General features: G+C 42.0%; 1 pseudogene across 1 annotated transcript in view; it reads left to right on the top strand.

Annotated features, from left to right (window-relative positions):
- LOC143299975 (C-signal-like) overlaps nucleotides 1-26075 on the top strand; it is a 26278-nt pseudogene extending 203 nt beyond the window's left edge. Inside the window, exons 2-5 of the transcript XR_013057591.1 lie at nucleotides 16442-16663; nucleotides 18882-18995; nucleotides 20369-20546; nucleotides 23452-26075. The product of XR_013057591.1 is annotated as a C-signal-like (transcript). The remainder of the gene's footprint in view (nucleotides 1-16441; nucleotides 16664-18881; nucleotides 18996-20368; nucleotides 20547-23451) is intronic.

Raw genomic sequence — 26075 nt, 5'->3', positions numbered from 1 at the left:
TAAAGTAACTTTATGCATTGCAGCATGTCATGCACATGCATACTGATATGCACACTGATACTCATAGTGATACAGCATTACTAATCACTATTTCATACTTTTATTATCAGTAAACTGTTCTTTTCGTGCTGTATGCAGCTCCTGTGTTGGATGTCATCAGTCATCATGTGATGTCGCATGAGAGCTTTGCTGATAACACACAACTTTATCAGTCGGCTTCCATAGCTGAATTTGATACACTGGTGACTCAAACACAGGAGTGCATTGCTGGCCTAAAGGACTGGATGACTCTCAACAAGCTGCAACTAAATGATGATAAGACTGAATTTATGATAACCTGTCCACAGAAGTTTCGTCAACATCCTTCCTTTCCTGACTCTGTTCTGATCAATAGCACACCTGTTTCACTTTCTCCTTCTGTTCGCAGTCTTGGTGTACTCCTAGACCAGTCTCTTTCCTTCCAACAGCACATTTCGAATATCTGTAAAGTTGCCTATTTGGAACTGCGTAGAATCAGCTCTGTCCGCCACTATCTCTCAACCGATGCAACCAAGACACCTGTATGCTCTCTGGTTCTCTCAAGATTGGATTACTGCAACTCTCTTTTGGCCGGCCTTCCCAAATATCTGTTAGACAGACTCCAACAAATTCAGAATAATGCTGCCAGACTCATTTGCAGAGCTTCTAAATTTGACCATGTTTCTCCTCTCCTTCACTCTCTCCACTGGTTGCCTGTTTCTGATCGAATAGACTATAAGCTGTCCACTCTGACTTTTTCTGCAGTCAACGGATCTGGCCCCAAGTATCTTTCTGAACTCCTCCATATCTATACCCCGTCTCGCCAGCTCCGTTCTTCCTCTGATACTCGACTTCTCAGGATACCTCACGTCAGAAGTAAGACCTATGGACACAGATTGTCTTCTTTTCTATCGCCAAAGACGTGGAACAAGCTCCCTGATAACCTCCGTCATTCTGATTCCCTCGCATCTTTTAAATCTCGTCTCAAAAATCACCTTTTCCCTCAGCAATAAGTTCAATTGTGGCAGGTCCACTTCCTTTGCGTTAGCTGTGCTTCACTATGTGTGTATACATATATATGTGTACATAACTACATGCATGTATATGAATGTGTATTATGTGTGCGTGTGTTTGAAATGTTTAAATGTAAGTTTGTGCCTGCCTGTGTGTGCGTATGTGTTAGGGTGTGTGTTAGATACACATGTATGTTAAAATGTATGTATGCAGTGTGTGTGTGTGTGTGTGTGTGTGTGTGTGTGTGTGTGTGTGTGTGCAGTCACATTTTGGTGTGTGTATGTAACATAGATGTAACGTTTTATGTTAACAAAAGCGTTTTTGTAAAGCACCTAGAGCAGATTTCTGGATAGTGTGCGATATAAGTATCCATTATTATTATTATTATTATTATTATTATTATTATTATAAACTGCTTTATCTGATTATATTATGAAATAGATATAAATATATATATATATATATATATATATATGTGTGTGTGTGTGTGTGTGTGTGTGTGTGTGTGTGTTCTTTTTTTTATTTTCTAATAAAATAGATGGAACTAGAAGTAAACCATTTTGTAAAGTCCTGTGTAAAGAATGAAAGCTGTGATATAGATGTACAAAACTGAAATTACTGTTTGATATTTAATCTAACATTATTAGCATTAATTAAGGAATAAATGTGAACTTGTACCTTTTGTGTGAGCAGTTTTGTTGTATGGATATTTTTTTTTGTTATTTTGTTGTGCTTGTTGCATGGATTATGGTAATATCACAAGCACAGTAAGTCAGTGAGCACATTGAATTACAACAATTACATAATTTGGCATCATGATTTAGCATTTGATTAAAAAGTAAGTATACTTTCCCCTCAGTCAATTCTTTAAAAAAAAAAAAAAACAATAAAAAAAACAAATTCTTGCTTGATGCCGAGAGAGAGAGAGAGAGACACACACACACACACACACACACACACACACACACACACACACACACACACACATGCCCTCGCACGCACACACACACACACACAGAACAGACAAAACCCGAAACTCTCTGTCTGTCTGTCTGTCTGTCTGTCTGTCTGTCTGTCTCTCTCTCTCTCTCTCTCTCTCTCTCTCTCATGCACACCCACACCCACATACACATAAACACCCCCATACATGCACACACACACATTCATTATAACACTGAATGCAAGTTTCTTTTGGACAGATGTTTTTTTTTATTTTTTTTTTTATTCAGAGAAAAAGATTATATGATGCATGAGCAGACCACTAAATAAGAAAAAACATGACATAATGTGCAAGCAGATCACTTTTTTTTTTGTTGTTGTTTGTTTGTTTGTTTTGAAAGGTTAATTCCACACGACACAAGCAAATTAGACCTACATTATTGTCATTCCTACGTTTGGCAGGTAGGTCCGGCCTTCACACAACATAAGCAAATTTAGACCTACGTCTTTCTCATTATTATTATAGTCAGGGGAAAAAGACCTTCACAGTGATCAGTAATTAAATCTATCATTGTGCTATGTCTGGGTTTTTTGTTTGTTGTTGTTGTTGTTGTTGTTGTTTGTTGTTGTTTTAAGTATTTGACACAAGCTGCGCTGATAATCCACATCATTCATAAGAAACTCAGGTGTCATAATATGGGAGTTTGCTCATGTTCACTTACTATGCAATTTGTGGGTTTCATTTTATGCCAAATTTCGCAAAAAGAACAAGAAAGTAAAACTGTTCATAGAAATAATACAGTTTCAATAATTTTCTTCTCGAATAATAGAAAGCCACTGTACACCCTGGTCCATTATGTAACTGTTGATTAAACAATGTTTGTATTGATGTCACTGTCATGTCCATGACAAGCTTTCACTATGTCGCTTGGTTACCTAAATATGGAAACTAACACTGTGTATTTTGGTTGACTAATTCTGGTAACCAACATCTCACATTTTGTTAAATGCTTCGAAACCTTTAAAGACATCAATAACCTTTACGGAACGAATAAAAAAAAAACTAAAAAAAAACAATTAAAAAAAAACAGAATGCTGTTGATTCCAGTGAGTAATTAGGTTCTGTTATTGAATCAAAAAAATAATTAGGTTCTTGCAAAGTTCGCTTGATGTCTCCACGACCAATGTGATCAAAGTGATATACAAACTAATTAAACACAATTTGTTTATCATCATATTTCTGTTGATTCTACACTGTTTCTGGATGTTCAAAACAGCAAATGTTTGGGTAAGGTCTTCGAAGTGACATTCATTCTGTGCTGGACCAAACACTGTTTTTTTTTTTTTTAAGACATGGTGCACAACTCAAGATTGTCGTCAATGGGTGTTTGAATGAATAATGAATGAATGAATGAATGAACCCTTATTTTCCAACGGTGAAGACATTAGCACTTTGGCCGACTTACACATCTGCCGTTGATCTAAGAGATACACAAACACATAGGCATATAAATGTTGCTATACTTAATACATGTATATTGTACAAGTATAGCACAGCGTCAAACTGAGAGACACAACATCGCTCACATCTGTACGAAACGGAAGCGAGTAACTAACACACACACACACACACACACACACACACACACACACACAAGTATTCACTGGAAGAATGTGATGGAGTGTTCAAAACGAGCAAAGCAGGCAACAACAACAAAAATCACAAACGTTTGCTATTCATCTGATCTGTTTTTTAAGTGACTGATAGAAAGAAATCCACAAAATGTCAGTTGCTTATAAAATGACTGCTTTATAACTTCCGGCCACAGTAGGACTTCAGTAGATTTCGACATTCAACACACTCATATGATGAATTAAACAACCGTGAATTCTAATACATCAAACTGATGAAAAATTACATTATTGTTCTGTCCCACATTATCAAAATCCAGGTTTGAGTTCTGTGATTTAATCTTTAGGAGTTTAGTCTTTTTACTTGGGTAAAAGTTAATTTTCTTTCGATTTTTTTTAAACAGAGCTCGAGGCAACACTGACGGCATTATACAGTAAATGTACCGGTGACCTTTACACTTTCTGTTTTGTACAGATTCTCAATCTGTTCTACAATCCTTAACATCAAATTATAATGATGTATGTATATATGAATATTGCTAGTTCCTTCACATTGTGAATTTCATTGTGCTGATCAAGCTTGTGAAATGTGGAGCAAGAAACCAAAAATAAAGACTGCTGGAATTCCTTGCTTCTTGTCATCCTCAGAAATACAGCAACAACGATAACAATAATAATGATAACAATAACAATAACAATAATAAAAACAACAACAATTCATATGCTTTTTTTGATTTACTTAGATTCCAGCATCATCAGTTTGTGTCAGCAGTTTATGAGTAGACTTAAGGAACTTAACCAGACAGACAGACAGACAGGCAGCCAGACAGACAGACAGGCAGGCAGGCAGGCAGGCAGACGCATTAGTTACCTCTCTTTTGACCATTTTTTTTTCTTCTCAAGGCCTGACTAAGCGCGTTAGGTTACGCTGCTGGTCAGGCATCTGCTTGACAGATGTGGTGTAGCGTATATGGTTTTGTCCGAACGCAGTGACGCCTCCTTGAGCTACTGAAACAAACTGACCCTGAGCGGCCTGGCTCGAGCGTCATCAGCAGTGGCGACGAAAACGATGACAAGGAGACCAGCTATGAGTTTCCTCATGATGACAGAAGTGGTAGAAATCAAGTGGTTCGGTTTGAATAATTATGGTGATAAAAAAAAATATATATAAAAAAAACCCTCTAAAGTCGTTCTCTTTTTCTCCGCGAAATGAAAATGTCAGCAAAACAAGGCGGTTGGCGCTATGGTGCTGGATGTCTTAAGGAATGGTGGACAACTGAAAGGAACCGTCCGCTTTTTTATCGTCTGCGAGTCCGATGTGTTTCCCAATGAGCCGTCACGACCCTGCAGGTGCCTTTTGTCTGGATTATTGCAGTTGCTTCCTGCTCGGTGCGAGACTAGGTCAAATCTGTTTGCGCATGTCCTACCCCTCCCCCTCATCCTCTCCCTCCTCTTTATCCCCCCCCCCTCCAAGCCCCACACCCACCAACCCTTCCACCCTGTATGTGTGTGTGTGTGTGTGTGTGTGTCTTGGGGACGAAATATTTCACGCCAGTGGAAACTGATACCTGAACGATTTGTGAATCAGCTGACACGTCAAACATACAGGAATAGAAAATCGTGTCGAGCGTGCACCGTCAGTTCTGTCTGCATGGATAGTCAGCGCTTGCACGGTGACGATTCCACCACGATCCTTGACCCTCTTGTTTACCGCGACAAGAATGGTCCTTCCCTGGTTTTGGTATGGGTTTTGAGAAGCTGTGTGTCCAGTCCTCCGGCACATGTCCATTGTGAAAACTGTTTTGATACAGGATGAAAAGTTTGCTTCTGTCTTCTTCCGATAGCTCCTTTTGATGTCCGTGTAGCGAAGTTTGTTTGGGCCAGGAGCCGATTCTTTCTTGTGTTTAGCTATTGCTTCGTTTAGATCATCTATTGTCAAGTCATCATCAGGTGCAGAAACTGAATAAAATGTTTGAGGTGTTTGTTTTTTGTTTTCTTGTTTTGTTTTGTTTGTTTGTTTTTTTTGTTTTTGTCTTGTTTTGTTGTTGTTGTTGTTTGTTTGTTTTTTAATTTTTATTTCGTACTACTAGAATAAATGTACAACTACAATAAACTGGCCTCTCATATGCAGCAGAAAATAATGTCCGTTTCTTCGACAGTGCACTTGGAAGGTTACATTATCTCCCTTTGTAACAGCATTTGGCAAATATCTGAAAGATTTTACTGGGTCTGTGAAAATAATTTTTGTTAATATTCCCGCTTTTTGAAGCGTAGAATTATCTTTCTTTATTCTTGTATACCAGCCTAACTGGCTTTAGTTGGTAAGATTTTTTTTTTTTTTTTTTTTTTTTTTTTTGCTTTAGGTTAGAGTTTCTGAAAATTGTGTGTTTATTATTTTAAGTGCACAACAGTTTATCAAATCTGGGGGCACTTCAGTGTATGGAGAAAGGGTTAGACAGCACCTTGGGCACTTTCTAACAGCTCTGGGTCATTTTGGCTCTAACCGCTGAACGGAAATAGCATCGCAGGGCAAGCAGGTGCTTTGGAAGAGGAGAGACTCCGGGGTTGGTGAGACTGAAGAGTGTTCCCTGATACAATGGCTTACCTGGTGCACAAGCAGAATGTGTGTCTGAGGCTGACAGGCAGCAGGCAAGAGCGCCTGCTGGAACATCTCAGTCCTCAGGTTTTTGCTTGAATAGAATGGCGTATGGAAAGTTGGACGTGGGCGTGGTACGAGTCTGCAAGGATCTTCTCTATACATACATGTGTAACACAACAAGAACTTTTCCCACCTCGTCCAACCACACTGACACACATAAAGACACACGCACGCACGCACATACGCACACGCGCACGCACGCATGCACGCACACATACACACATCAGGCTTACACACACACACACACACACACACACACATACACATGGTGTGCACACACAAATATACAGAGAGACAGACACACACACACACACACACACACACACACACACACACACACACACATTCACGCACGCACCACCCACCCACCCACACCCACCCATCCACACACACACACACACACACACCTCCACCCCACCACCACCACCTCCACACCCTTACCCCCCACACCCCCACACACACTGCATGTATGGAAAAAAATAGACAGAGAGGGAACGAAAGAGAGATATAAACACACAGTGACAGACACTGGCAGTCAGACAGTATGAGAGACTTGGAAGGAGAATGCTTATGCCGGTCGTTTGTTCGTCAGAGGGTCATAGCCCTTAACCCTGTCACCGCCAGTCAATTTAGAGTACAAAATTCCCTTGTGGTATAAACACAGAAAAGACAGTGGCTAAGAATAGCTGGGGATTCCCCCTCCAATGTATAGAAAATATGGCCTATCCTACCACCGAACATTAATTAAGAGCAGTAGGTTCATGGATAACAGACCAATGAATGGTCACCTTTCAGTGACATGGGTCCTCTACCACGCCTGTGCATAACTGCAAGCTTGGCGGTGAAAGGGTTAAAAGGACATACTCGCCATAGCACAGACAGAGAGACAGAGACAGACAGACAGACAGACAGACAGACAGAGGCAGAGACAGAGAGAGACAAAGAGACAGAGAGATTGAGAAAGAGAGAGACAGAGAGAGAAGGAGTGAGTTAGAGACAGACAGACAGACAGAAACAGACACAGGCACAGACAGACAGACAGCGATTGAGAGAGAGACAGAGATGGAGAAAGGGAGTTAGAGAGACAGACAGACAGACAGACAGAGAGGGAGAGAGAGAGAGATGGGGGAGAGGGAGTTAGACAGACAGACAGACAGAGAGGGGGAGAGAGAGAGAGAGAGAGATGGGGGAGAGGGAGTTAGACAGACACAGAGACAGACAGACACAGAGAGATGGGGGAGAGAGAGGGGGGAGAGGGAGTTAGAGAGACAGACAGACACAGACATACATACACAGACAGACACAGACAGAGAGAGAGGGGGGGAGGGAGTTAGACAGACAGACAGAGAGAGAGGGGAGAGAGAGAGAGAGGGGCGGGGGAGAGGGAGTTAGACAGACAGACAGACAGAAACAGACACACACACACACACACACACACACACACACACACACACACACAGATTAAGAGAGAGAGATGGTGGAAGGGAGTTAGAGACAGACAGACAGAGAGACAGAGACAGAGTGGCAGAGAAAGAGAGAGAGAGTGGAGGGGATTGTGAAAGAACCCAGTCAGTCGTGCTGACTGTCTCACAAGACTAACAAAGGGAGGGACCAACCGAAGCTCAAATTTCTGTTCTTTACAAGAGAAAAATAGAGCTGCGCCCCTTTGTCACGTTTTTTAACTCCCACCCCATCCTCACCCCCAATCCCCCATCCCCCCACCGCCCCCACCCCCACCCCTCCGCCCCCATTCCTCCCAAGTGTTGGTCAGCAAGATATAACCAGGTACAGACACGGTGTTTGTAGAGCTCCCTCACCCCACAACTTCTTTTTTTTTTCTCTCTTTTTTTTTTCTCAAGCTGAAAAGATCTTTTTGATTTTTCTCTCGGGTGAATACGTCTTCTCTCTTTCTTTCTGTTCCAGATGAAGATCATTAACACACACACACACACACACACACACACACACACACACACACACACACACACACACACACACACACACACACATTATATCTAACTAACTGACTGACTGAAGTCAACAGGCATAATGATCATGAACTGCAAAGCCAGTATATCCTCTAAACCGGAGCCCTGTGATTCTTAACGATCACCAGAAGTCTGTGTTGAGCGAATGTCAAGATCGAGAAAGCTACAGGCGACAGTGGATACCGGAATCGCCAAGCAAGTGCCAGACAGTATCTGAAATTATCCTCATCTCGAACTGAGACACAATTGGGAACACTGAGGAGGGGTGGGCGGGGGGCGAGGGTGGGGGGCGTCATACGGAAGATTCTCAGTAACCATGCTGAATCAGTATATGTATAGCTATGTCAGCAGATCCTCACTATGCACTCCTAGTTTTCACCAAAAAAGATTTTTTATGAGTGAGATGTAAGATTAGATGTCTTAGGTAGGATATAGTATACGTGGTTATGAAATTGAGTATGTCATTGCATCGTCATCATCATGATTATCATATATATATATATATATATATATATATATATATATATATATATATATATAAAGTGTGTGTGTATCAGTGTGTGTGTGTGTGTGTGTGTGTGTGTGTGTGTGTGTGTGTGCCGGTGTGTGTGAGTTGTGCCGGTGCGCACCTGCGTTGAGTTTGTACACTAATGTCAGCGAGCACATTTTTTTCAATCTGTTTATATTCGTTTATCTATATATGCCTATCATCGTTATCACTATTTAGGTTTAGTTTTTCATGTTATTGGTGTCATTTTCAGTGTCAGGTCAGATAGATATATCTGCTACTGGTAACCTGGATCCCAGTACTACCTGTCACAGGGTCGAATTGCTGGCGACTAAACCAGCACCCCCACGTCCTCTCAGGAGGATTGTGAGGAGGGTGGCTAGACACCCTGGTGGAAATAAATGACCCATCAAAGGGCGCCAGCTCTGAAGAGCTACCTGCGGCCACCTAGCTAAGGGAGTAAACCCTGACAGAAAATCCGGTGCGGGGCCCCTAAGGCGGTTGGATGGCAAACTTTGTCACTTTCCGGCAGCTCCTGCGGCCGCGCTGGCACCAAAACGTGACAGCCTTGCTGTTCCTTTGGATCTGTCAGCGAGGTGGAGAGGGGGGACAAGCTGCATGGGCAACAGCCTGTCTTCCATATTACATTGCCCAGGCTTATATCCGTTCATCCATCCACAAGCACCTTGCACCTACAACCTGGAGAGGACACTCCAGCTTCGCTACTAGCACTAGCGTCGAAACAACACGTGAAGCAACAGTTACCGGTAAAAAGTAAGCGCTCAGTTGGCGTAGAGCCGACGCCAGGGGTTGCTTTTGACGGTGGGAGGAACCCTCGCTTCCCACTGGACAGCTACCGCCCGCCCAAGCTGGGCAGCCCCCAGCCAATTAGGTGCTGTCCCGCCACGACCTGCCTTCTTCTATGGGTGTATGAAGATTAGGAGAATTACCCTGTACAAAAACAAGGGCGAAAGGAGCAACTGCAACAACTACAGAGGTATCTCGCTTCTCAGCATTGTAGGCAAAGTCTATGCTCAGGTCTTTCTACTGAATCTGCCTGCAGAAACTGGCCGAACGCGTTTACCCGGAATCACAGTGCGGTTTCCAAGCAGAGAGATCCACGGTACACATGATCTTCTCCCTTTGCCCAATCCAGGAGAAGTGCAGGGAGCAGAGGATGCCCCTGTATGTCGTCGCATTCATTGACCTCACCAAGGCCTTTGACCTAGTCAGCAGAGACGGCCTTTTCAGGGCTCTTCGAAAGATCGGCTGCCCCCCACCCCCACCCCCCCCCACCCCCAACCCCCCAGTTGCACAGCCTGATTGAGTCCTTCCACTCCAACATGAAAGGGACGGTGCAGTTTAATGGTAACCTCTCCAAGCCCTTCGACGTACGCAGCGGTGTCAAACAAGGCTGCGTCCTCGCCCCCACCCTATTTGGAATCTTCTTTGCTCTTCTCCTGAGGCATGCGTTCAGCACAGCGCAAGAAGGGATCTACCTGCGGACCAGATCAGATGGCAGGATCTTCAATCTCGCCCGCCTCAGAGCAAGGACAAAAGTCCGCGAAGCCTTCATCAGAGACATGCTCTTTGCTGACAGTGCCGCAATTGTGACCCACACCCAGCAGGACTTGCAGTCACTAATGGACCGCTTCTCCCAGGCCTGCAAAGATTTCGGTCTGACCATCAGTCTCAAGAAGACAAACGTCCTAGGCCAAGACATGCCATCTCCATCAGCCAACACCATTGATGACTACGAGCTGGAAGCCATCCATCAATTCACTTACCTTGGGTCCACCATCACCGACAACCTCTCCCTTGACACCGAGATCGACAAGAGGATCGGGAAGGCAGCCACAACGCTAGCCCGCCTCACACAAAGAGTGTGGACAAATCCCAAGCTGACCACGAAGACAAAGATGGCTGTATACAATGCCTGCGTCCCTCAGCACCTTGCTGAATGACACTGAGTGAGGCGTGGACCACACATGCTCGTCGGGAGAAAAGGCTCAATACCTTCCACATAAGAAGCCTACGGCACATACTCGGCACCTCCTGGCAAGACAAGGTGACAAACACCGAAGTCCTGACTCACACTGGCCTCCCAACCATGTATACCATGCAGAGACAGCGGTCGGCTGCGCTGGCTTGGCCACGTTCGCCACATGGAAGATGGTCGCATCCCAAAAGACATCCTTTATGGAGAGCTCGCCCGCGGGGCAGAGAAGCATCGGCCTGCCCACAGCTGAGATACAAAGACGTTTGCAAACGTGACATGAAGGCGCTTGAGATCAACACTGAGTCCTGAGAGGACCTTGCGGATGACGGCCGCAACAGCTGGAGAAGCACTCTCAAGAATCAGCTACAGATTGGTGAGAACAAACTGTCAGCTGCTGCAGCAGCAAAGCGAGCTCGCAGAAAAGGGACGGCAGCCAACAGACCAGCATCAGCTTACACATGTGACCGCTGCGACACTGAGAGACTGTCTCTCTCGCATCGGTCTCTACAGTCACAGGCGACGCTGCTTGGTCCAAGCAGACAGCCTAATCAGACGTTAGGTCGGATATACTCTATCCATGGTCAGCCATGACCGAAGGAGGCCTACTACTACTACTACTACTACGTGGTATCATTTTGTATCAACCGTCATTTCTGTGTTAACCCTTTGAGCCCTGACCACCGCTTTACCGGTGGTGGGGAGGGGTGGCATAATGCCTGGCCACCGGTTGAGCGGTGCGTAAACACTTGTGTCATGTTTTGCTATTGGTTGACTTATATTGAAGAGCCAATCAGAAAAACCGTAAAATTCCGACGCCAGCGAACGCAGTACCAACATTGCCGCGCCCCCTCACTGTGTTTTGTGCATGTGCTTTGGATAAAAAAAAGATTGATTTCTATCATGAAGCGTGCAGAGTCTCAACCTGACACACCTCCTTTGATTCTGCTTGCTCAGATTCATTAAAAAATTTTCAACATCACTATCTGTAGCAAAATCATCCGATTCGAATTCCACCTCACTATCAGAGTAATCATTGTCATAATATATTTCCGATAAATCATCAAGCATATCAATTACTTGCTGCGTTGTGTACAGTTGTTTTCTCGCACGTTTTGTCCCTGATTTCTGCCCTGACGGGCCAGGTTGAGACTCTGCACGCTTCAAGTGTTTACGCACCGCTCAACCGGTGGCCGGGCATTATGTCATTAAAGCAGTGGTCAGGGCTCAAAGGATTAATGTTTCACCTTGCCCTCAAGGCCTGCCGGATCAGGCAACTGCTCTTTCTCGCTCTCTCTCTCTCTCTCTCTTTTTTTTATTTTTTTTTAATTTTTTATTTTTTAGCAGATATGGTTTGCATATAAGGAGCAGTCCGCACGCTTCGACACCTTGAAACTAACGATAGGCTTATGTTTACCATAAATCATGTTAGAATGTGCGAGTCATGCCGTATCAGATTTTGTGTTGTTCTGTGCCGGAAGTAATGCATATGTCGCATTTTTTGTTGTTGTTGTCTGCAAACGTGTGAAAATTCTCTTCTCCTTCTTCTCTTTTTTAATTTTTTTTTTTTTTTAGAGAGAGAGAGAGAGAGAGAGTAGAACATTCTTTGCATCATGTGTCTTGTCTCCTGTGCATTTTACTCACTGAGATACACATGCATCATTTTACTGATGTTCATAACAGGCGCCTATGGTTCAAAGAAAGGGGAAAATGCAAAACCACTTTTGATTGGTCGAAACCGAGGGCGCAGGATTTATTTCCTGTGACCCTGGGGTTGACCTCATTCTGTCTGCAAACAGAAGTATAAGGTAAGTAGAAGTTGGCAGGTAAACATACCTTTGTGGGGGGTTGGAGACTGAAAGTTATCTTTTAAGGCAAAGTTTTTCAGTGAATGCAAGTGGCTGACTTATATTTGTCAAGCACTTTTGCGAACGCTAACTTCGAATCGAAAGAACATGTAGTGAGCGGCCACTGCAACAATTTGACAACAGACTTTGGGATCTAAGTTTGTTCTGTGATGATTTGGGTCACAGCATTTTTTTAAATATTTTTTTTCCAAAGCGTCTTCAGACTGCTTTGTTATCAGTGTGACCTCAAATCATACGCGCGTGCTTGTGTGTGTGTGCGAGTGAGAGTGCGAGTGTTTTGTTTGGTGATTTATGTTACCCCAGTTCACTTGAGTTATGTCAGACTGGGGGAAAAAAAGGTGCGTGTGTGTGTGAGTGAGAGCGCCAGTGGTTGTGTGTATGTGTGAGTAATGCAACATGTGTTCACTTTGATAATTTCAGACAGGGGAAAAATGAGAATAGTATGTGTGTGTGCGTGGACACAAGCAAATGTGTCAGCACAAGCTTGCAGTGGCAATGAAAAACTGTACAAATTTACAAAGACATGGTCTCTGCTTGTAGCAGGCATGCATGGCAGTCTCTATGGCTGTTTTCATCAGCTGAATTATCAGATTACTGCATATTTTTGTGGAGCAAGGTAGTTTGCCACAGAACTGGCCTATTCATTTATTTTGCAGCTGTGACCTGGCCCCAGCAACTTGATAATCCAGTGGCAGTCAGCATGATAATGATAATAATAAGAATAACAATAATGATGCTAGTAGTACTACTGATAATAATAATTTAATTTATATACAACCTTGTCATGTAAAGCCTGTTCAGTTGTGCTGTACAATGTAAATGTAAAACTGACGTGTAAAAGACTATATATATATATATATATATATATTATATCAAGCATCTAAACACCAAAATGATTTCTTGCATGTGTCAGACTGTACAGACATCAAAACCAAACAGTTTACCTGTGATTATGACTCACACACACACACACACACACACACCAGACACACACACACACACACACACACACACACACACACACACACACACACACACACACACACATATATATATACATATGTGTATGTGTGTGTGTGGAACATTCAACATAATACCAGTGTCATGTTTTACACACACACACACACACACACACACACACATGTATGTATGTATGTATATATATATATATATATATATATATATATATATATGAAAACCAAACAGTTTACCTGTGATTATGACTCACACACACACACACACACACACACACACACACACACACACACACACACACATATATATATACATATGTGTGTGTGTGTAGAACATTAAACATAATACCAATGTCATGTTTTACACACACACACACACACACACACACACACACACACACACACATACATTTCTGTATATATCTATATCTATCAATTTGTACACATTCATTTAACACTTGGAAGTCTGTTAAAACTGTCAGTTCTGATTGTTTAACACGACACTGGTTCTGAAGGATTAGTGATTTGTGTAAGAAAGTTTTCTGTCCACTTGGATTGGTTGTCAGCACTCTGGGCCCCTATGTAAAGGTAGCGGAGTGCATTGTAAATGCCCATTATTATTATGATTATTAATGCCAGTTTTGATTGAAAAGAATAAATGAAACCAAAGAAAGAGGAAAAGAAGTAACCGGTGTGGGACTCTAACTGCATGACAATTAGATGCATTTCTACAGTTGTTGTGTGATCAGTATATGACACAAGTGTTCTGCGTTCCTCTGATAGCTTGAGATAGCTTTTTAATAGTCAGGAGGCTGGGTTGATAGGTTTGTTTTTTGTTGTTGGTTTGTTTTTTTTTTTACAAAGATCAGTTTGAGTAGAAGAAGAAGCAGTAACATTCAGTTTAATGTCCAAACCCAAGTCCATGTACAGAAAACAGTAACTAAAATGGATTGTCATGCAAAATAAACCTTCTCAAATCTGTGTAGTTCTGTCGAAAGATTTTATCAGATATATATGGTCATCTTTTATCTGTGCATAATGAATAGAATAGCTTGTGCACCTGATAACACATATTGCGTGCTAGGGACGCTCTCAGACAACACACGTGCACGCATGCACACACACACACACATATCAATTTCTAGCAGACTTTGAACACTCACACTGTCATTGAAGGTCTTTGCTCTAAGGTACCCACTGATTCTTGAACTAAGAATATTGTGATACGTACAAGTGATTACATATAATGATATTCAGCTGGTCAATGTATATATATATGAAAGATAAAAACACTTGCTTAAAACCATATGAACTAATCTTTTTTGTTGTTTAAGTAGGGAAGACTTTTTTAAAGTATACTTTTTGACTGGAGGGATTTTTTAGTTTTTAATCATAAACTGCAGCAGATCATTCAGTTTTCCAGATGCATGCCTCTGCATGATCATAATCTGATAATTATCCATTCTGCCTGGCACAAAGTTGAATACATGAGTCAGGATCTATGAATCTGTGTGTGTAGACTTGTAGTGTTAGCACCCGTACATACATGTGCTTGTGTCCCTGTCTCCCCCAGCTCACCACACATTTCCTCTCCACTCCTCTCCTCGACAACATTCCAAGGTGAACATCAGAATGCTTCAAGTTCAACAAGCTATCTGCTATCACAAGTGTGTTTGACAAGACATCAAACAAACTCGGTACTTCAGCAAACTACAGCCACCAGTGTGTGCGACAAATCATCAAACAATCAGTACTTCAACAAGCTATCTACAACCACCAGTGTGTGCGACAAATCATAAAACAATCAGGACTTCAACAGACTATCTACAACCACTAGTTTGTGCGACAAATCGTCAAACAATCGGGACTTCAACAGACTATCTACAACCACTAGTGTGTGCGACAAATCATAAAACAATCAGGACTTCAACAGACTATCTACAACCACTAGTTTGTGCGACAAATCGTAAAACAATCAGGACTTCAACAGACTATCTACAACCACTAGTGTGTGCGACAAATCGTCAAACAATCAGGACCTTAACAAACTATCTACAACCACTAGTGTGTGCGACAAATCGTCAAACAATCAGGAATTCAACAAACTATTTACAGCCACCAGTGTGTGCGACGAATCGTCAAACAGTCAGGACTTCAACAAACTATCCACGAATTGTCAAACAATCAGGACTTCAACAAACTATCTAGCCACCAGTGTGTGCGACGAATCGTCAAACAGTCAGGACTTCAACAAACTATCCACGAATTGTCAAACAATCAGGACTTCAACAAACTAACTATAGCCACCAGTGTGTGCGACGAATCGTCAAACAGTCAGGACTTCAACAAACTATCCACGAATTGTCAAACAATCAGGACTTCAACAAACTATCTATAGCCACCAGTGTGTGCGACGAATCGTCAAATAATCAGGACTTCAACAAACTATCCACGAATTGTCAATCAATCAGGACTTCAACAAACAATCTATAGCCACCAGTGTGTGCGACGAATCGTCAAACAGTCAGGACTTCAACAAACTGTCTACAAAAAAAGTCAGTCACAAGTGTGTGTGACAAGACATGAAACAAAATTCCTCCTCCTCTGTCATTCGTGCAGTACATAATAATGAAGGAAAGAGTGCGGAATACGCACTATGTATATCCTATGTTCTTCTTCTGTATATGCCATGTGTCTTATTACACTACTTTTGCTTATTTATGCATTCATTTCATGTGATCTGTTGTATCCGTATTGTTAAGTTTTTAAGATTTGCTCATTGTAAAAAAGAAAAAAAGAAAAAATAATTTTTTTGTTTTGTTTTTTAAAATCCTCCTGCTTGCAGTCATGGCTTCAGCAGCAACGGTGTGCCTGGTGCAAGGGGCCAGCAGGGGCCTAGGTCTGGGGTTCTGCAAGGCACTGCTGACCCGGTCACCAGGAGCGGCCGTCATCGCCACGTGCCGGAATCCAGGGTGGGGCAGAGGGGCTCCAGTCCCTGCAGGCAGAGCATCCCCAGCGTCTGACAGTGCTGCCCCTGGACATCATGGACACCAGCCACATCCAGCAGGTCTGACGGGCGCAACAGCCCAGTGGTTAAAGCATTGGGCTTTCAGTCTGAGGGCCCCATGTTGGAATCTCGGTAACGTCACCTGGTGGAGATTTCTTCCAATCTCCCAGGTCAACATAATGTGTAGACCAGCTTGTGTCTGAACTCCCATTGTGTGTATACGCAAGCAGGCTTTCAAGTACGCTTGTTAAAGATCCTCATTCTGTAATCCATGTCAGTGTTCGGTGGGTTTCGGAAAGAACAACATACTCAGCATGCACACCCCTGAAAATGGAGTATGGCTGCCTACATGGGGAGGTAAAAACAGTCATACATGTAAAAAGCCCAGTCATGTACATATGAGTGAACATGGGAGTTGCAGCCCACGAACGAAGAAGAAGAACAACAGATCTCCAGTGTCTGTTTCTGTTTCTCAAGGAGGCGTCACTGTGTTCAGACAAATCCATGAAGTGTGTATATGTGAGAGAGAGAGAGAGAGAGATTCAAAAACTTTATTACTCAAGGATAAAGATTTTAGGCATCGCCCAGTCTTCCAATCTGTCCTTGTGATAACAATAACAATAACAACATTAACGATAACGACAAAAAAAAAAAAAAAAAATTGTTAACACTGCTACATCCACTGCTACTACAACGAAGAATGATCACCACCATCATCATTAACATCGTAAAAAGTAATAAAACGAACGCATTCATACATTCATATTCATACACATGCACACACTCTCTTCACCCAACACACACACACACACACACACACACACACACACACACACACACATATACTTATGCACATACAGAGACATGACCGAAGTGAGAAACATATAGCGGACATAAAGAAAATAGAGAAGCACAACTTTACCATTGCACATATACAAAAGTGATTCATTTGCTGATGCAGATGTTACAGGTAATAACATCCAATTTACATGCGAACAAGTAAGAACAAAGCACAAAGGTAGACAGAGAAAGAGAGTGTTTACTGGTGATTAATGCAACACCTGTTCACTCTGATAATTTCAGACTGGGGAACAAAAAGCGTGTGTAGTAGTAGTAGTCTTCAGTTTAACGTCTTCCACTTTAAGTGATATTAGACGGGGGGGGGGGGGTGGAGGGCGGGGCATGGTGGTGGGAACGGTATTGGGCAGAGGGTGAAGAATGGTGTGTGTGTGTGTGTGCGCATGTGTGTGTGTGGTGGGGAAAGATACAGAGCATTGGAAAAAATAAAACATTAAAAGGGGAGACATAGGCACAATATAGAAGGAAACGCTAACACCAAACAACTGTAACAACTATAACAAATGTCCAGTTGGACTATGCAGCAAACCTTCTGCAATAGCAGATAACATCTTGAAATTGTCAAAAATACATTCAAAAGAATTTTCCGAGAAGTTTGGTAAAAAAGATTTCAGACTCTGACATTCAAAGAGTATGTGTTTGCTAGAAATGGATTCTCCACATATGCATATCTCTGCTGAACTTTGTTATAAAAGCGTTCAGCTTTATCCTGTTTGATAATGCCTGAATTTGCCTTAATCTGAATAAATTACTGAATGTATTTGATTGATTGATAGATTCTGGTTGTTGAATATTATTTATACTTTTACTTAAAACTTTGCCATTTTGCTGGTATAAGTGTGTGTGTGTGTGTGTGCTGTTCATGATAAATAGTGATTGCTACTTCATGGTTGATTCTTTTTCTTAATGATCATTGTCGCTTCTCTTTTGTAACATGTAATTTGTGGAGCACCGTTAGTGGTTGGTTGCTATTCGAATCTTCTTGATTATTATTGTTTGCTTCTTGTTATATGTAATTTGTGAAGTGCTGTGAGCCTCTCTGTGAGGGAACAGCACTATAGAAGAGCACTTTGTTGTGATTACTTATTATTATTATATACGCTACACCACATCCACTATGCCAATTCCTGACCAGCAGCATAACCCAGCATGCTTTATCAGGCCTTGAGTGCATGCTTGCACATGTATTTGTATACCAGTCAGACTAGATTTATCATGCCGAATTTTGCCAGTGGATAACACATGTTGCTATGGGTTCCTCTTCAAGTGTGTGCTTGCTCACAGGACCTCGGTTTATCATCTCATCCGAATGACAGGATGACCAGATTGATTTTTTAGTTAAAACTCAGGAGAAAGGGCAAGACGTGGGATTCGAACCCAGACCCTCTTGTCTTGACCATTCTGCCGCCCTCCTTGTCAGGTGTCCGACACAGTCAGGGACAGGTTCGGTCATGTGGACCTGCTCATCAACTCTGCGGGCATGCTGCACCCCTCTGGCCGTGGGGAGACCAGTCTGAGGGACGTCAACACGGAAGTGAGTTTGTCACAATATACCCTTTGACAGAGTTTCATTGCAGTAATCATAAAACTACAGCTCATAGCGATATATCCTTTAACAGTTTCATTGCAGTAATCGTAAACTGTAGCTCGTAACCATATATCCTTTTGATAAAGGTTTGTTGCAGTTACCGTAATCTATAGCTCGTAACGATATATCCTTTTAATAAAGGTTTGTTGCAGTAATCGTAAACTGTAGCTCGTAACGATATTTCCTTTAATAAGGTTTCATTGCAGTAATTGTAAACTGTAGCTTGTAACAATATGTCCTTCAATAAAGTTTCGTTGCAGTAATTATAAACTGCAGCCCGTAAGGATATATCCTTTAGTAAAGTTTTGTTGCTGTAATAAACTGCATCTCGTAACGATATATCCTTTAATGAAGTTTTATTATAGTAATCATAAAATGCAGATGCTAGCTAGGAAGAAGAGAAAGCGAAAACAGAAGTTAGAATTTGCAGGTAGTGTAATATGGGAACGGTTGAGGATGAATCTCATTTTGTTTTAGAATGTCCTGAAAATAAAGGCAGTGAATTCATACCCAATGTGTCCAGGGCTTGGCACAGGAAGGCAGTGAATTCATATCCACTGTGTCCAGGGCTCAGCATAGGAAGGCAGTGAATTCATATCCACTGTGTCCGCTTGGCATAGGGGGAAGGCAGTGAATTCATATCCACTGTGTCCAGGGCTCGGCATAGGAAGGCAGTGAATTCATACCCCCTGTGTCCAGGGCTTGGCATAGGAAGGCAGTGAATTCACATCCACTGTGTCCAGGGTTTGGTTGTTGTTTTTTCTGTTCCATTTCATCTATTAGCACCATTTTGTTCTGATTTGTACCAACTATGTCACCAGAGCTTTTCAGCTAATGACATTAAACATTTCTGTGTTCAGTGTGTCCAGGGCTCAGCACAGGAAGGCAGTGAATTCATACCCACTGTGTCCAGGGCTCGGCATAGGAAGGCGGGGCCCAATCCTCTCCAATGACTATTTTAACTTTCCCCAACATGAGTCAGGTACGCATTCACTCCCAAGTAAAGTGAATAAAATCAAAGTAAAGTGCCTTTCACAAGGACACAACACCAGCCTCAAAAGGGGGGCTTGGACCTTGATCACCAGTGAATGCTGGATCAGAAGTCCATCACCTAACCGATTCTGCCACACTGCCCCTAACCTTCTGCCAGCTTGGCCAAGTCAGTGTATCATACTCCTTCTTTGCTCATGGGCTGCTACTCGTGTGTACGAGTGGGCTTTTATGTGCATGACCATTTTTAGACCCGCCATGTGGGCAGCCATGCTCCGTGTTCAGGGGTGGTGGTGTATTATACTCTGTCATGCTTTCTCTGGTGGCAGGACGTCGACACCACGCTGCGCACTAACGCCATCGGTCCGCTGATGATGGCCAAGCACTTCGCCCCGCTGCTGCAGAAAGGGCGGGGGGTGGTGGGCGTCCAGTCCTCAGACTACAAGAGCTTCCACGCCTCCGTCCTGGTCAACATCTCTGCCAAAGTGGGCTCCATCACAGACAATGGTATGGGCTTGGTTTTGTGTGACCACACTTTTTTTTCTTTCTTTTTTTTTGGGGGGGGGGGGTCACAACAGATGGTATGGGCTTGGGTTTGTGTCATTCTTTTGTCACAGCAGATGGTTTGGGTTTTGGTTCATTTGTTTCTTTTTTTTGTTCCTTTTGTCACAACGGGTGGTGTGGTTTGGTTTTGTGTGTTTTGCTTTGTATCACTCTTTTGTCACAACAGTATGGGTTGGGTTTTGTGTCATTTTTTTGTCACAACAGTATGGTTAGGTTTTGTTTGGTATCATTCTTTTGTCACAACAGATGCTGTGGGTTTTGTTTTGCGTCATTCTTTGTCACAACAGATGCTGTGGGTTTTGTTTTGCTTCATTCTTTGTCACAACAGATGCTGTGGGTTTTGTTTTGCGTCATTCTTTGTCACAACAGATGCTGTGGGTTTTGTTTTGCTTCATTCTTTGTCACAACAGATGCTGTGGGTTTTGTTTTGCGTCACTCTTTGTCACAACAGATGCTGTGGGTTTTGTTTTGCGTCACTCTTTGTCACAACAGATGGTGTGGGTTTTGTTTTGCGTCATTCTTTGTCACAACAGATGCTGTGGGTTTTGTTTTGCGTCATTCTTTGTCACAACAGATGGTGTGGGTTTTGTTTTGCTTCATTCTTTGTCACAACAGATGCTGTGGGTTTTGTTTTGCTTCATTCTTTGTCACAACAGATGCTGTGGGTTTGGTTTTGCTTCATTCTTTGTCACAACAGATGCTGTGGGTTTGGTTTTGCTTCATTCTTTGTCACAACAGATGCTGTGGGTTTTGTTTTGCTTCATTCTTTGTCACAACAGATGGTGTGGGTTTTGTTTTGCTTCATTCTTTGTCACAACAGATGCTGTGGGTTTGGTTTTGCTTCATTCTTTGTCACAACAGATGCTGTGGGTTTGGTTTTGCTTCATTCTTTGTCACAACAGATGGTGTGGGTTTGGTTTCGTTTATTTCGCTTTGTGTCATTCTTTTGTCACATCAGGTGGTTTTTTTGTTGTTTTTTGTCTGTTTCATTTTGTATCATTCTTTTGGCATAACAGATTTTTTTTTCTTTTAATTTGGGCCACTCTACCCAAGGAGAACATGTCACTGCAGTACAGCACCACCCATATTTTTTTCTCCTTTCTGTCTGCGATGTAATTGTTTTCCTTTCAAAGTGAATTTGCCTGCAGAATTTTGCCACGGACAACCCTTTTGTTGCCGAGGGTTCTTTTGCATGCACTAAGTGCATGCTACACATTGGTCCTCGGTATGTTGTAGATTATTGAATGCATTTAGACTGAATGAGTGCAGCTTTAAAAAAACTAAACCAAAAAACCCCAACATTATGGGATGTAGCTTATCTACTATACAGTGCCTTACATGTTGGTAGTTAGAGAACCAGGCAAACTTCCCTTATAACACTTCCACTCTGGCAGTGTATGTTTTCCATTCGGGAATTCCTCTTACATCAGCACATTTAACATCATGTTAACAGTATTTTTCTTGTGTAAATCTTGTGCAGAGATAAATCATATTGCTTACACGCCAGTCATCCACAGCATACACAGCTCCGATTCCTAGTGATGAACAGTTACACATAAATACATAGAAGTAAAAAAGCCACAGAAATTATAGAACAGGAAAAGGTGTGTCTGGTTCCAATTCCTTTGAATTTTTGTTGTTGTTTTTTTTGGTTTTTTTGTTGTTGTTTTTTTGGGGGGGGGGTTAATCATAAAAATGATTTGTGTAATCATGATAAAAAAAAAAAAAATTTCATCAAATGATGAAAATGATTGTGAATGAACTGTTCTGTGCTGGGATAATAGGGGTAGGGGGAGTGGAACAGTTACTATCTGTCCACAGCAGAAGCATTTTACACAAAAAATTGATTTCAGTGATAAAAAATGAATGTGAATAAACTGGTACTTTTACACAGGACTGGAGGGGTGGGTGGGGTGGGGTGGGGGTACATTTACTGTCTGTCCACTTGCTGATGCATATACAAAATAATAACTTGGTTGATCAATGAAAAGTGATGTGACTGAACCATTCTGTGTTCACCTACAAGGCTTGGGGGGGTTGGTACAGTTATCGTCTGACCACATCGGATGCATGTTATGAAATTAAAGAAATTTTTTTTTTTTTTTTTTGATTTGCTGAACGATGAAAAGTGATGTGAATGAACTGTTCCGTGTTAACCCACAGGGCTGGGTCTGTGTGTGTGTGTGTGTGTGGAGGGGTGGGGTGTGTGTGTGTGTGAGGGGGTGGGGAGGTTTCAGTTACTGTTTGTCCACAGTGGATGCATGTTACAAAAAAAAAAAAAGCAAACAAACAAGAGAGGCAAGGCCTTCAAGACTCACTTGTGATAAATTACGTCCCCTAGCATTAATTACAGAGTAATTTCCCTTTTTTACTATCCGCACCAAAACGTTTGCAAAATAAATAAAAAATTCCATGCTTAGCAAAAGAAGTTCCTGTTTGAACAAAAAATGATAATAATGATTCCTCTAGTTGTTGTGTCAGAATAAGAGGTCAAAGTGCCAAGTTTAGAGAATACAAAAAATGTAAATATAACAGTAAATGCAGTTTGCATATAATTAGGCTTCTTTTTTAATTTTTTTGTGCCTATCCCAGAGCTGCAATATTGTTTTAAACAAGATGACTGGAAAGAACTGAATTTTTCCTATTTTTATGCCAAATGTGGTGTCAACTGACAAAGTATTTGCAGAGAAAATGTCAATGTTAAAGTTTACCACGGACACACACACACACACACAGACAACCGAACACCGGGTTAAAACATAGACTCACTTTGTTTACACAAGTGAGTCAAAAAATTGGTTTAACGATGAAAAGTGGTGTGAATGAACTGTTCTGTGTTCACCCACAGGGCTAGGGGGCTGGTACAGTTACCGTCTGTCCAAAGCTGCTCTCAACATGGCCACCAAGAACCTGAGCATCGAGCTGGGGCGAGGGCGTCGCAAGGTCATCTGCATCGCCCTTCACCCAGGCACTGTGGACACCCAGCTGTCCAGCCCCTACCACCGGAACGTGCCCAACCTGTTCTCCGTGGAACACTCCGTCAGCCAGATGCTGGCCGTCATCGACAGTCTGGCTGTGGAAGACACTGGCAAACTGTTCACATATGACCGAACCGTTTTGCCATACTGATGATTTTTTTTGTTTTGGGTGGGTTTTTTTTTGTTTGTTGTTTTGAGAATGTTCTCTTTGCTGCTTATGCCACAAAACGTGTTGTTTTTCACATTTGATTTTTTTTTTTTTTTTTTTTTTATGACTTTTTATTTTTTGATATTCATATTATGATTACCTTACCATGACTTGCGCATGTATTTTTCATGTGGAAATGAGCTGTATTATTGAGAATAAGAAACATGATTGTTTATTTTGTCAAAAAGTCCAGCTTATGTGTTGCCGACAAAACATACACATTTATAGACCTTCATACATGTGTGCATTTCAGTACAAATCTGATCCTTCGCTCACTTCCTCTTCATGCAATGATACAATCATATGTTGATGACAGCGAGAACGATTGGCGGATTGTTTCCCTTTACCTCATGTGCAATGCTTCCCCATGTCTGAGTGATTCTGTTTTGATCCCAGGGAGATTGGCTGAACCTCCGTCGTTCCGTTAATGATTGTTGATATGGATTTGTTAACTATGTATTTTGTATCGATTTATGATGTATTGAACTGATCACTGGAGAGTGGTTTTGGTGCAGTATTATCATTGACAAGTCTGTTGTAAAATGAAGAGAACGAAGCCCAGGTTCTCGAAGTCAGATTTTGAAATCAAAAGATGTCATTCCGAAGAATATTACTCGGCTTCACTTTGATGAGATGTGAAATATTTTGTATTTGTATTTCTTTTTATGACAACAGATTTCTCTCTGTGAAATTTGGGCTGCTCTTCCCAGGGAGAGCGGGTCGCTATACTACAGCGCCACCCATTTTTTTGTATTTTTTCCTGCGTGCAGTTTTATTTGTTTTTCCTATCCAAGTGGATTTTTCTACAGAATTTTGCCAGGAACAACCCTTTTGTTGCCGTGAGTTCTTTTATGTGCGCTAAGTGCATGCTGCACACGGGACCTCGGTTTATCGTTTCATCCGAATGACTAGCATCCAGATCACCACCCAAGGTCTAGTGGAGGGGGAGAAAATATTGGCGGCTTAGCAGTGATTCAAACCAGCGCGCTCAGATTCTCTGGCTTCCTAGGCGGATGCGTTACCTCTAGGCGGTCACGTTACCTCTAGGCCATCACTCCACCTAGATAGTTGGAGCAGGATGCTATTACATCAAGAACATACGTGGTACATTCCAATGGACCATTTTATTTTAGGACTCGGTGAAACACTACGTGTCACACATGAAACGCTACTAAATCTCACACACACCACAGAGTGTATTTTTTGTCGTAGGGTAAAAGGCATTACAATTGGTTGCTTGTTACAGTGATGTTCAGATTCTAGAGCGCCTCTTGATTTCTTTTTATTGTTTCATTTTTCTGTCACGTCGGTGTTCTTTTATCAGGTCAGATGCAGGATTAAACAACCAACTTCATCAGCATACCGTTTCCATGACGTTCTACCTCAAACACTGTGCAGTGAAGCCACAGAGGCAGATGTCAAAATTAGTCCAACGTGAGCAGGACACTTGACTCCTAAACCACTACGGAGCATATTTATCCCTGCGTTCACGATATCAGACCGAGCAGCCCTCATATTGATGGCAGACTCTACCTGTCTCTTACATAGGTGGATACATTGATAGGAAAATACATAGATAGATACATTGATACATAGGTAAATACATAGATGCATAGTTACAGAGACTGACATAAATTTTGTCCCTTTGCATTTGATATGCTTGTCAGCAGCTTTTTTTTGTTTGTATATGCCTTGTTGTGTGTGTGTGTTTTTGAGGTTTTCTTATTTTGCTGTGGTTAATTATATTGTAGGTTTGTTGGTATATTTTATATATATATATATATATATATCTGGTGATAAAGTGGACGGAAGGATCAGCACCAGAGCCATGTCAGGTCTTGGGGAGTATGTGCAGTGCTGTGCACTAATATATATATATGATAGTCAGTCATGTCCACTAATATATATATATATATTTATATGATAGTCAGTCGTGTCTGACTTCGACCATCAGAACAGCAGAGGAGGCAACTGCTGTTCCGACTATGTGGGCTAGAATTTGATTAGAGTGAAGAGAGTCTTGCCCAAGTTACATCTCCACTCTTTTGGCCAAGAAGTTTTTAAGACAGTCGGCGTTGAGATGGTTCCCAAAGGCCAACTAGCCCACAAGGCTGCAGCACTAAGGGCCAGTGCAATTTTGCCTCCTAGTTTGAGAGTCATAGTCCTTCACAAAAGACTAAGCTGTAAATGATTTCCCATTGACTGGAGAAACCATTGATAATACAGCTCTCACTTTGCTGTTGGCCCAAATGTACTGTCAGCTTTAAACACAGGTTTACAGCTTCG

The sequence above is a fragment of the Babylonia areolata genome, chromosome 2, assembly GCF_041734735.1.
Source record: "Babylonia areolata isolate BAREFJ2019XMU chromosome 2, ASM4173473v1, whole genome shotgun sequence".
Taxonomy (NCBI): Eukaryota; Metazoa; Mollusca; class Gastropoda; order Neogastropoda; family Buccinidae; genus Babylonia; species Babylonia areolata.
Note: the sequence above shows the minus strand (reverse complement) of the source record. Positions and strands in the feature narration are given on the sequence as shown.